This window comes from Lycium barbarum, chromosome 2 (assembly GCF_019175385.1).
Source record: "Lycium barbarum isolate Lr01 chromosome 2, ASM1917538v2, whole genome shotgun sequence".
Lineage (NCBI taxonomy): Eukaryota > Viridiplantae > Streptophyta > Magnoliopsida > Solanales > Solanaceae > Lycium > Lycium barbarum.
In genome coordinates, this window is record NC_083338.1 from 141,944,965 (window position 1) to 141,958,253 (window position 13,289).

General features: G+C 34.3%; 1 long non-coding RNA gene across 6 annotated transcripts; it reads left to right on the plus strand.

Annotated features, from left to right (window-relative positions):
- The first annotated feature begins 1,162 nt into the window (after nucleotides 1–1,162).
- LOC132627683 (uncharacterized) lies at nucleotides 1,163–7,828 on the plus strand. 6 transcript variants are annotated; one of them, XR_009577945.1, is made up of 6 exons: nucleotides 1,176–1,363; nucleotides 1,915–2,526; nucleotides 5,190–5,299; nucleotides 6,592–6,668; nucleotides 6,748–6,863; nucleotides 7,586–7,828. It is a non-coding gene; the product is annotated as an uncharacterized LOC132627683 (long non-coding RNA). The 6 variants fall into 6 exon arrangements; XR_009577949.1 differs by having other exon boundaries at nucleotides 1,181–2,127; nucleotides 2,374–2,526; XR_009577948.1 differs by having other exon boundaries at nucleotides 1,163–2,526; nucleotides 6,748–7,465; nucleotides 7,592–7,828.
- The last annotated feature ends 5,461 nt before the right edge of the window (nucleotides 7,829–13,289 follow it).

Consider the following 13,289-nt stretch of genomic DNA (forward strand, 5'->3'; position numbering starts at 1 on the left):
AAAAACATTTGCAATTACAATTACAATCACAATGCATGCATCCACAGTTACATTACATCTAAATTATACAACTAAAAGATCAAATGCAATTACAACCATTTTTTAAAGATTGTTTTCACAAACAAAGAACCATTTTCCCTTTTCAAAAGATTTGTTTTACTAATGATAATATCATTTTTATTTTTCAATTTGTTGATGACCTGTATAGTTCTTTCCGGATATTTTTTTTATCTTTTCAGTCCCAATATCTACATGATATTGCATGCAACAACTGCCGCATAAAACATAAACATAAAAAAAATTCATTACAGATCTACCACATTAGACATATGACACCTGAAAAAAGGTCACCCGCAGTGCTGAAATTTTGATAACAATAATATAGAGAATATTACATTTTAGGCATTTATATGGTCTCACATAAAATTCAATGTGATCTGGCCCTTTCGCGATTTTCACGCATAACATAAATTTAATAGAATTATTTGAAATCCATGATGTGAGACGGAGTGCAGCAACTCCACATCCACGAACCCTTCCATAACTATTTGAAGAACTCGAAGCTTCCGACATTTCATAACGAGTGAAAGAATAAGAGAGCAAAGTGTGGGTAGCAGGATAAGTGTGGAGTTTCAAAATGCAGTATCATAAAATCATTGGCTAGCATAAAGTGCACCACAAAAAAAAATCTGAGAACTATTATTGGTATAATATAAAGTTGTTGCATGCAATATCATGTAGATATTGGGACTGGAAAGACGAAAAATATCTGGAAAGAACTATTCAGGTCATCAACAAATTAAAAAATAAAAATGATTTTATCATTAGTAAAACAAATCTTTTGAAAAGGAAAAATGATGTTTTGTTTGTGAAGACAATCTTTAAAATATGGTTGTAATTGCATTTGATCTTTTAGTTGTATAATTTAGATGTAATGTAATTGTGGATGCATGGATTGTAATTGCAAATATTTTTTATGCTTTGAAATGCAATAATATTTTGTGTCACATTGTTGTTTTTGTGCAATAATATTTAGGAATTTTATTAGATCAAATATGCCCCTGTACTACGTAAACTGCACAAATCTGCCTTGCAATATTTTTATCAGGTTTCGTTAAATCAAGGACATAAGTGATCAAAAAAGTAACGTTAAGGGCATATGTGAGACCACCTTTTAAGGACGGACATATACGTATACGTGTAATTTCAGGTAGTAGAAGTGCAGATCTGGACCTTTTCCGTAAACAAAAATCTGAAAATCCAAATCCCAGGATGTGAGAAGTCTCAGGTCCAAATGTAGCAATTCCCTCTCCAGTGACAAAGCGGAACTACAAATTGAAGTGAGAAATCGACTAGCACCGTCGTAAGGAAATTTTTTTCTCTCATCAAAATTCTCGATGTTATGTAAATACATAATTTAATTTTATCGATAATGTCCTTTTCTTTTACTTTTTTCGTTACTCGAATGTGTCTTATAATATAAGCTCTTCTTAGAATGAAACTTAGGTTCTACATTGATTGGATATTTTTCTGAAAATTGAGCTGGTAAAATATACTCCCTCGGAATAAAAAAAAAAAGAGCGTCCACTTAATAATTTACTAACAATTTACAAAAAAACCCCCACCCCACCCCACCCCCATATTAACTCCGAGTTAATTTGACTAAATTACCTCAGGGAAATCAACACCTTTTGTTTCTTCTTCAGAATATTTTGGATATAGATTTTTAGTTGATCAGTAGTGTTAAATGATAGAAGGGTGTGTGCGTGGAGGATTGGATAATGTCTACTTTATACATTACTGCATTTACAAAAGTTGAGAATATAAAGAATGATCTGCTTATATGCTGCATTTTTTTTTTTTTTTTTTGAGGAAAGATTGATTCTATTTTCTTGTTAACTTTTCACATTGTAGGTACAACATTTGATTCACCCTAGTTGATAATTCTCAATGAGTTTAGCAGGAAAATTTGTGGTTTGGCTCATTTTTTGGTCACATATTTACTCAGTTATAGTTTAGGTGCCATATTTTCTTCACTGCCGTATTTCCTTTTTCATAACTACTTTGATTTGCTGCATTTGAGCTTTGAGTCTTTCAAAAACAGACTCTCCACCTCCACGAGTTAGGGTAAGACACTCTACCCTTTCTAGACCCCACTTGTGGGATTAGACTGGGTATGTTGTTGTTGTAGTAGTATTTGCTCAATTATAGTCATATTTAACTCTGGTTAATTGGTTTTGAAACAAAACTTTGGCAACCATCTATTTATTTTTCTTGGTCGCATCGATAATAACAATTATGCATGTAAACTTCTAATTCCTCTACTGGATTAATATCATTTGAGGCGTTTTCATTGTGCAAGCTGGCTGTTAGGAATGAGAAGGATCTGGAAAGTTTAAATGTGTCACCTAATACCGGAGCATGAACTCTTTCTGGTAGTATTACTCAGGAGAGGAATGGTACCTTTCCAACTATGTTCAATGGAGGAAACCATGATACATCTACATCCAATTACCTTTGAGAGCTGTAAGGTGGTTTTTATGTACTACTGCTGTTCTCAGTGTTGCATAGGATAGCTAACTTTTGTTGATTTTGCATTCTATTTCTCTTACTCTGTCAGTTCGTTGACCTAGAGCTACAAAATATTTGTTGTTGGTCGACTGAACTTCTGATTTTCTTTGGCTGGGGTCTGAGGTGTCATGATAAACAGTCTTCCTTAAAGCTGTTCATTCTTAAAACACGATTGGCTGGTTAAATTTGAATTGTTAAGAAAATCTGCTGCAGTTGAACTTGTTTAAGTTATCCGTCAGTCCCTCTTTATATTTAGCAGTTACTTAAACAGATGCTAGAGTTGTTTTACTTGGCATTTCTTGACTATTTGTCGAATAACGAGTGTTGACAATGGTAAGCAAGATAAAAATGTGGGAAAAAACATGTTGCAAAGATCATAGATGAGTTGATGGGTCCTTTCGTAGAGGTGCTGGTGCATTTGTGTGCATTACAGCTTGTTTGAATGAATTCATTTAGCTTTTTTAATCTTTACTCTCTGAGTTGTTTCAAATGTTAACATATGGCAATGTAAAGGACAATTTTTTTACTAATCTATGATGGAAGGCTATCTTTTCAAATCGAGTCATTTCTGAATTAGGACATTTTGTCAATCAATCAATCAATTATTCCTCAATTCTAAATTAGTTGATTTCGGTATATGAAATTCTTGCTTTCATGTTGATCCACTGGGCATGTTGTTGTTGTTGTTGTTGTATGTTGATCCTCTCAGGTCCATTTGTAATACCGAATACTTGGCTTTAAGATAGATAATGGGTTCTCTACAAGTTTTTAACTAGAATAAAAAGACTCCATGAAATATTGTATTTATTGTAAATGAGAAAAGCAACAACAAAGCCTTAATCCAACTAGTTGGTGTAGCATGTACGGATACTTCGCATCCATTATACTCTATTCTTGGTTAAGTAGGTATTGATTTTGAAAGACATACTTTTTGAGATAACTCCTTTCATATGATTTTGGGTCTAACTTTTCCATTTTTATCACCTTCAACCGTCATATTGTTACACCTCATGAACGTATAAAATTCTGCTTAAGACATGACCGCTCCATCTCATATAACCTCCTCTCATTTTAACTCTGCGTGCTAGTTGCACCTTTTCTGGGATGTGATTATTTATAATCTTGCGATATGAATGCATATCCATCTTATTCACATTGATATGATTTTTGATATTGTGGATATGTTATTTTTAGAGACCCAACATTCATTCCCATATACCCAACATTCATTCCCATATAATGTTGTTCTTACAACAATTCTTTAGAACTAGCATTTCACGCTGTTACTATCTTTCTATTGCGTAGCATTCCCATAGTGCTCCTCCATTTTAGAGGTCCTATTTAAATTCTACGTGTTACATCTTCATCTATCGTTTCTTACAAAAACTTATCCTAAAACCTATGTTCTTTGTAATGCTTCTCCGTTGTTGCAACTTTTGCTTGGGTCACTCACTAGTTTCATCAATTAACACAATCTCCTCTAGAATAGCACGCACCATGGAATCTGATTTGTATAATATGGGTTAACTCATCTATAATAAAGGTAGATAAGTACAACATCAAGACAGATCACTAATATAAGCACATTTATTTGGATTCCTTGTATCTCCTCCTGCTACTTGTGACCATTCCTTCAAACATATTCTTTAGGACATTTATATATCTGATAAGTATGTCTTTCTTCATCAGCCAAAGGGCTTTCGTGGCACTCTATCTTATGTTTTCTTTAGGTTAATTAATAACTTAATGAGTAATTACTTTGCTCTTCCTCTAAACTTTTCATCAATATTCCTAGAAAAAATATATCATCTGTTATACCTTCACCGTTGTGATGTCCTTAATATTTTCCCCTTTTTCCTTGGTTAAATTGTACGACTCATAAGCTGCTATTGAGAGGGGACAAGCCCTTCAAATATGTTCAAACTGCGCTATGTCGCAATCGTTCTCAGCATATTGCAAATGGTGTCACCTGTGGCGAGATTTTTGCAGCAGGGCATTGACTCTATGCTTGTGTGTGTGTTCATGCGTGCGTGTGATAAGATGTTGGTAAGAGTTTGATCCAAAAAAAAAAAAAAAAGATGTTGGTAAGAGTACATTAAGCTGCTTACTTGGTAAGGTATGAGTTCTATTTGATCTATTCAGCAAATAAGCAATGAAATCTATTCCTGCGCAAGCTCACTTTTTTCTTTGTTTCTTCCTATTGTTTTTAACTTTAAAAAAAGAAGGAAAAACTTTAAGGTATATTCTGTGTTGATCACGGTTTAATGACCCCTAATGGATAACTTTTCTTGGTTGATAATTTTTTGTATAACCCCTCCAAAATTTGCATTGACAGTTGTGGAAGACTGTTTTCAAATGTGTTGTGTAATAATACTGTAATATTTTCATCTGAACTAACTTTGTCAATGTGTCTTCTATGTTATTGTAGTCTCAGCTGTTTAATTAACTGATTGACCCGTTTCCTGTGTAGACAGATGGTTTGTTTTCATACAACAGTCACAATTTGTCCTAATCTTTTAATTCTCCTTTGATGTCTATTCTTGTATTTTGGCAAAGAAACACTGAATACAGTTAAATCTCGTGCATGGTTGACCTTCACTGAGATGATGCATTTGCAGGCTCCTTATTGAAGTGAAGATATTCCCATAGAAGATGCAGATGATACGAAGGAACTCAAAGAGGGTGATCTGCAGAAACTTAGAAGGGTTAATATAAATCTCATCTTTTGGTAATGCTTTGTGCTATTTCTTTCTCAAACATTCATGATTAGTTAAAGTGTATCAAACTAAGATTCATACAGAAGTCAATGCTAAAGATGTTCTGTTATTGAGGTTGAATGAAGAAGGCAGTTTTTATGGGATGGCTTTGCTTCGTATGAGAATATTGTCATTTAAATCTGTCTCCTTTCCATGATTCTTGACCATTTTGACATCTGGAATCTGATTAAAATTTTTAAAACCTTTTAGACTTATTGAGTATGGAGGGTTTAGGTTTGCAAAGGGTGTCCAGAGGTGAAATTTAGAGGATAGTTGTTTGCACCAAGGCTGGCATCATTGTCAACTGAAAGTGATTACAGGAAATTAGGCAGCAAATGAAATGACTGAAATGCAAGGATAATGTTTCTTTATTCTCAGGCACAAAAGTAATGCAAGAAGTAAAGAAACATTTAAGTTTGGAGAGGGCATCTTGAGGTAATACCATAGGAGGTTGAATAATATCTCATTAATTTAGCATGGCAGGTTGCCATGTCCAATTCAATGCATTTGGGCCTGTAATTCTTGATTGGATCATTTACTTGCATTTGGGCTGTGGACAATCACCAATATCAAAGATGTACATCTACTGTTCAAACGCTGAGAATATTAGGTGAAAGAAAGCAAAAGTAACATGGGAAGTTGCTTAATTTCTGATTTAGCCATAAAATAAGTGACAAGTTGCTTCATTCAATTTCTTTCTGTCCAAAGATTGACTCGTCTTTGATATCCTTTTATATCAGAAGGAAAGGACACAAATCTTGCAAAGTAGGAAATTTTATCCATCTGCTCTACCCTTCCTTTGAACTAAATATCACGAGGCTTGATTAACTTACCTGCTCTCTGTTTGATTTCAACTCCCTAAGCTTGAACCTAGAGTAAATGGTGAATAAATGTTGTTGGAATCTGCAGTTATTTAATTTTGATGACGTTTTGTATGAGCCAGTAAAACCTCACCTAGTACTTTTACCCTTTACAAAATTTAATGCACAAAGCAATCAATTGTTTATAGTAGCTTTTGTATTTACATACTTTTCATGGGATGCAGCAATTTCTCTCAAAAGTTGCTGTTGAACTGCATTTTTCCTGTTATAGTTTGCCTAGATTGTGTTCTGTATTTCAAAGTGGCCTGACATGTTGTGCTTGTATTCGAGGGTAGTGGAATCAGCTATTGGTTAACATTGAGAGGCCCCTTTTCCGGGTAGATAAGCTCATCAATAATTCATTTAGGTGAAGAAAAGTTGATTTTTCTCTGCACTTGTTTCAGGATAGGACTTCTTTGTACATTTCCCTGACACCCTTCATGACACTCATGACTGGTTTCTTTTATGGCCAAACACAAAGGTTCTATCCAATTTATTTGCTGAGTAAATAACACATTTCTAAGAAATCATAAGTAACCAACCACCTGTTTTTGTTGCAGGGGATTCATATGGATTGATGGTTGCCTCCAGAGGGACCAAGTTCAATTCATCTCTTTAACTTAGACTCTACTGCTGGCTTACCCAATGGATTCCAGAGAAGTATATATCATTCCCCGTAAGCATATTATTATAATCGACATTTTTTACTTCTACATTTGTGTTTGAAATAATAATTTGGTTGGCATAATCAACATATTTACTTCTACATTAATATTGCGTTGGGCTCTAGAGGTTCTTTCAGCATATTTTGCTTCATTTGTGATATTATAGCTAGGGATGTGGAAGGTGATAAGTCTTGGATTCAGGACAAAAGTTTTATCAAGTGAGTCAGGACAAAAGTCTATTCAATACTGAAGTGACTGAATAGTTTGGCATATATTTAGCTTCAATTCAATAATAATTTCAATTTGGTGTGTAGGGGCCCTTTTTTAACCTAATCGAAAGTTAGGATGAATCACACGTGGTAGAGATATGAAATCTCTGCCTATGACTGCAGGGGATTTGCCTTCTGGGTCGAGCTCGTCGCACGAGGTTTGCCCAGTAAGGGTTATCTCTCATGTGTGGTTTACGAGCTATTGCGCAGGAGCTGGGTTTACTCTGTGCACACCCGAAAGGTGGCAGCTGCGGGTTCCCATGTCATCAAAAAAAAAAAAAATCTCTGAGCAAACTTACTTTCTATATAGAGTTTTTACCTTGTCGGATGCTCCATAATTGCAGGTTGTGCCCAACACGTCTAAGTAATGGCACGTCTACTGATTGCTACATTTACTGCTTATAACTTAAAAATTTATTATGTCATGGATGATGGATCTCACAGTCAACAATTCTCCAACTTAGTTGCAGGTACTGCACGTTAGGCAGACATGCTTATCTTCCTTTATCCTAAGCTGTTGAGCCAATTATGGTACGTGTTTTGAGCTAGACGGAGATATTTTAAATGGTAAGACCGACTATTATGCTTAGTGATGAGATACATCAATGTGAACTTTTCAGATGTAATAACTCATGAACAACTAACAAGTATTTTGACTTATGTTTCTGCCTGTAGTTATCAATTCAACATCATTTTTTCCTGTCCAATTTGCATTCAATTCTCGACCGTGACCTCTGGAAACCCCACTAATTTAATAAAGGCAATGTGGTTCAATACATGTTTAGTATCTCTCTCTTTTTACCTTGTACTCATTGCTTGTTGGACTCCTTTTTTGCCACTTTCTGCCTTGTCTCTCTCGACCTCTGATTAGTTAATTTTCCAATTTAATATAAGACATGATCATGAAGCCCCAGCTGAAAACCGACCGATCCTTTTTAGTCAAACCAAAAAACAAAATTAAAGAGGAAATGGGTCAAACACTAGCTTTCAACAACATAGAAATGTCAAACCCACTAAGATTAAGGAGGGTGTGGTGGTATCTTTCCAATTGCTTCTTTTCCTTTTTCAAGCAAAGCCACGTGCAATCAAAGTACTACTAGTTATAAAATGGTGAATTTAACGTCTTCTAAAGCTTAATCTCCACGTGTTGTACAATTAGAAAAGTATTTAGCAGTTGCTACCTCATCATCTTTTCTTCCTTTCTTTCTCAGCTTTCACTCAGGTGGGCAGTTTGGTGACAGGTCCCAAGCAAGTTTTTATTTGAAATCTAGACCCCAAGTTTTAATTATTAGATTATGGGATCCCATTTAGAATTAAGGCTAATTAAGTGGAGACAAGTTATTGGGGTGTCAAAATAACTCCCAAGTTTAAAAAAACATACATTTTCGTCCAAGGATTTAAAAAATAAAAATAATAAAATAAGAATTATTCCAAACTTTCAAACCAGGCCCCAAATTTTAAAAAATATCCTTTTGATCCTAAGTAAGAAATAATAAAATAAACCAAAATAAAAATCTAAAAATATATTTTATATCTTATAAAAAAAAAGAAATATAAAATTATATTCCTCTGTCTCAATTCATTTCCACGTTTTTCCCTCTAGCATCTAAAATATACTCCATTGACAACCATTGTTGGAGCTTGAACTTCTAGCTTGAAAAAAAATGAGTTTTCAAAAGAGTGATTCGTTTCAAGCGGGTGTTATTGAATTTTGTTGGGGATCTTTTGATGAATTTAAATCTCAAATTTTAGAGAGTTTAGAGAAGATTTAAGGTGGTTTTGGATTAAATTTCAGATTTGAGCTTGAAGATAGGCATTGTTGAAGCTTGAGCTTCAAACTTGAAAAATGGGCTTTATGAAGGAGTGATTTATTTCAAGTTGGTGTTATTGGATTTTGTTGGGGGATATTTTGAGGAGTCTAAATCTCAAACTTAAGGGAGTTTTGAGAAGATTTAAGGTGGTTTTGTGTCACGCCCCGAATCATGGCCTGGGCGTAACACGACACTCGGTGCCTTACTGCATGTGACCGAGCGAACCACATGGCTTGCTGAATCATCATGAGGCATAACATGAGCGGAATATAACGTGAATGCATGATGAACCTTTATAAAACGTAGTAAGTCATAATACTTAATAAAAATACTTGTTTAAACATGAGTGCGGAAATAACATGAATGAGCCAAAATGGCTATACGACTCCGAATGTCTGACATAACATAACTGACTTGTCTAGTCTATGAAACCTCTAACATGAGTCTGCCTAGAAAACATACTTACTGGGACAAGGCCCCCAATATACCTTAGATGCATAACTAATCATAAAACAAAACTTGACTAAACCCCGAATGAGATGGGGCTCACCAATAAGTTGATACGAATGCTGTCCTACTGAGCAGATGTGTCGTCCTGTATATCAGTACCTGCATCGTGAAATGCAGGCTCCGGGGCAATAAAAGGGGACGTCAGCACGTTGAATGTACTGGTATGTAAAGCAACTGAAAGAAATAACATGAGACATGAAATAACATGATAAGAACTGAAACTAAAAACCTGAACATGAGCATGAGCATGAGTACATCTATATATGACATGAGTAAAACATAACAAGTAGGGAGAACATTTCATAAACCGACATGTGATATCACCAAGTGGGTAAGTGGAGTCTGGTCCTCGCCGCGACCAGCAGAGCCCTCATACCTTGCCAGGGTATAAGATGGTATCGTGCCTGATGGATCCATTCAGTGTAAAATTAAGGTATCGTCCTAACTGGGCGGAGCGATCCTTGTCCTATGGTGGCTACATAGTTTCAGGCTATCTGAGCCTTCTCGGTAATTCGTGCAACTCCCAAAAACATGAACATAATATAGTTGGCTAAGAAGCCCGTGGTTTTCGTGAATTAACTTGTACTTGTCTTGTAATCACGATTTCACGAAATAACTTGTAAATATGGTTTCATGAAATAACTTGTATTTAGTATGTATGTATCTTGTATCATAGCATGAAAGTAATTATATACTATAGTTGCATGAAAACTTGTAGACATGTAGGATATTCATGAAATAATCATTTTTATTTAAAAACATGTATGCAAGAACCCATGGAATACGAGATATGGGTTTTCATGGATTACAGACTGATTCTCAATAATCATATGGAGTTATTAAGAACACAATGATAGAATCATAGCAATTCATACATAATATAATCATGGACATGAACCTAGGGTTATCATGAGCATAATATAGAATAGAAATCCTAGTTTTGTAAAGTTTCATACTTTATGGATTAGGTGGCGTGGGGAAGAACAATGATGTTCCCACACGTAGATAGTAACTCTACATACCTGGTAATGCTCCAAACTTGAATTAAAGATATGAACTTGAAGAAAATTTCCAAAATCTTGATTCTTGAACCTGGAGATGGGTTTTCTTGAAAACCCTAGTTTATGAACAATGATTTCTTGCTTAGATTACAAGGATATATTTTAGAATTGACTTGGAATGATTAGAATAGGCTTACCTTAATGTTCTTGATGACGGGAGAGAATAGAAGGTCGTTCTAGGGCTTGGAGGTGTGAAGAATGAAGTGAAAAAGCCTTAAAACGAAGTTTTAAAATTGCTTTCGGACCCATTTTACGCCCCATTTTACGGTCCATAAAAGTTTTATGGACCGTATATCCCACCGTAAATCAATTACAGTGATTTGGGCTTTCTGGGCCAATTTTACGGCTGGAACATACGGCCCGTATAATTTTCATGGCTTGTATGTTCCACCGTAAATCGGCAAAATACTGTTTTAGTAAAACGGGCATAAATTTTTGTACAAATGTCTGTTTGACCTCCATAATATACCGTTGGAAAGGTATTTCAAAGATCTACAACTTTCAAGAAGGAAATTTCCCCAAATTCCTTACAGATTTTTCCGTATACTCATTTTAATTGAGACATAGTGCAAACTCACTTGAAAACACGCTCCGTAGGGTAGCTTCCGACTTTCTTTTGCTCAAGGACTCTTCTCATGTATTGATTGGGTTTCAAACACCATTTATATAATACTAAAATTGGGTTCATTATACTCCTGTCTTACGAGTCAAATCTTAGCCCGAATGCACGAGGTGTTACATTTTGTGTATAATTTCAGATTTGATTTTGAGGTAAAAGATAAACATTTGACATTTGAGCTTAAGGTTGAAGATGAACATTTCAGATTTATAACTATTCTAATAGACGAGACAACATTTATGCAATAGACCAATAAAGAATACATTTACTGCTGATTATGCCTTCATGAATGTCTTATACTGTTTAGTCTACCTCATGTCTTTACCACAAGGAGTCCATTACCCATCAAATCCTAGCAATACATTTTGGTCTTCTCGTGAATTAGAGATTGGCAGCAATTGAAATTAGTTAATGAGGTACTTTGGGATAGGAGCATGGGGTACTCAAAAGAGCTATGTTATCAAACTTGCATAGTCTTCTAATACGCCAGTTACATGTTATTAAAATTTACAACCTAACACTTGCTTTTGTAACCAAAAAAGATTTTTTTTTAAACAAGAAGTGAAATAATTTTAGATTATAAAACTTATATTTGTAACTAAACAATATGTTATCACCATGAAATTTGTGAAACAACACTATAATAATCTAAAATAATGACAATTAATGAGTAATGTTAATAAGTTGAGGAAAAAGTTATGATGATCATAGCTATATGTAACAACTTGGAATTGGTGACATAACTATATGTGAACATCACATGTTTTTTTAGCCATGTTGCAAATGGTTAATATATTAAATATGATCCATGTTGAAATTGATGACATAATTACCTGTGATTAATGTGAAATGTTCTTGTCTTTATTGCAATAAGTGAAATAATTATGCGACCAACTAGTAATGTTTAGATTAATAGTGAACGACTTGTATAATTTCATCTTTTGTAACCAAAAAAAGATTTTTTAAAATATAAAATGAACTAATTTTAGATTGTAAAACTTATATGTGTTACTAAACAATATGTTATCACCATGAAATTAGTGAAACAACACTATAATAATCCAAAATAATGATAGTTAATGAGTAATGTTAGTAATGTGTTGAAGAAAAAGTTATGATGATCATAGCTATATGTAACAATTTGGAATTGGTGACATAATTATATGTGAACATCACATTTTTTTTTAGCCATGTTGCAAATGGTTACTATACTACATATGATCTATATTGAAATTGATAACATAATTATATGCGATCAATGTGAAATGTTCTTGTCTTTAGTGCAATAGGTGAAATAATTATGCGACCAACTTGTATGTTTAGATTAGTAGCGAACGACTTGTATTATTTCAATGATATTGGTATTTATATCAATAATGACGTTATCATTTTGTTAAATATTCATTTAAATGCCAACAATGATAAGTTTCAAGAATTAATTCATCAATTTTTCAAGATATTTTCATCTAAATCGTAGGTTACTTACAAAAATCATAGTCGCTTCTAATAACTGTAGTTGCTTCTAGCAGAATCTTTACTCAAATACACTGTTAGAAGACACATTTGTAGCTGCTACATTCCATATAACACACCCTTATAGTGTAATAGAATCAAAATACAACCTATTAGAAGACACACTTGTGAAATCTCTCCTAATAAGGTGCTGCTTCACAAAAGGTGTCTTGTTTAGGAAAAATTAGAATAGTCCTGATAGTGTATGTCACGGCCCCAAATTACGGGTCATCCGGACACCTACCTTATCCCACCTGGCAGGCGAACCCTTACCCCAATACTCCCTGCATAAAATCATTTTATCATTTAGTACCAACAATATTGAATAAAATAAGTAAATAAAATGCCTTTCTAGTAAAATTCACACCTTACAATTTTAACAATACACATCCCGGGACCTAATCTAGACATGTACAAGAGCTTCTATGACATACAAGGATGGTCAAGTAAAAATAAAATAATGACTCAACTTCTGTCTGGGAGAAGATACACAAAAGCTGTCGGAGGATATCTACCGCTGCAACACACTGAAACCTCCAAGCAATAATCTGAAAACACATCTACACCCCAAAAGGAATGTAGCAAGAGTAGTATCAGTACACCACACGTACTGGCAAGCATCATAAGCCGACTAAGATTAGTTCACGCAATATAG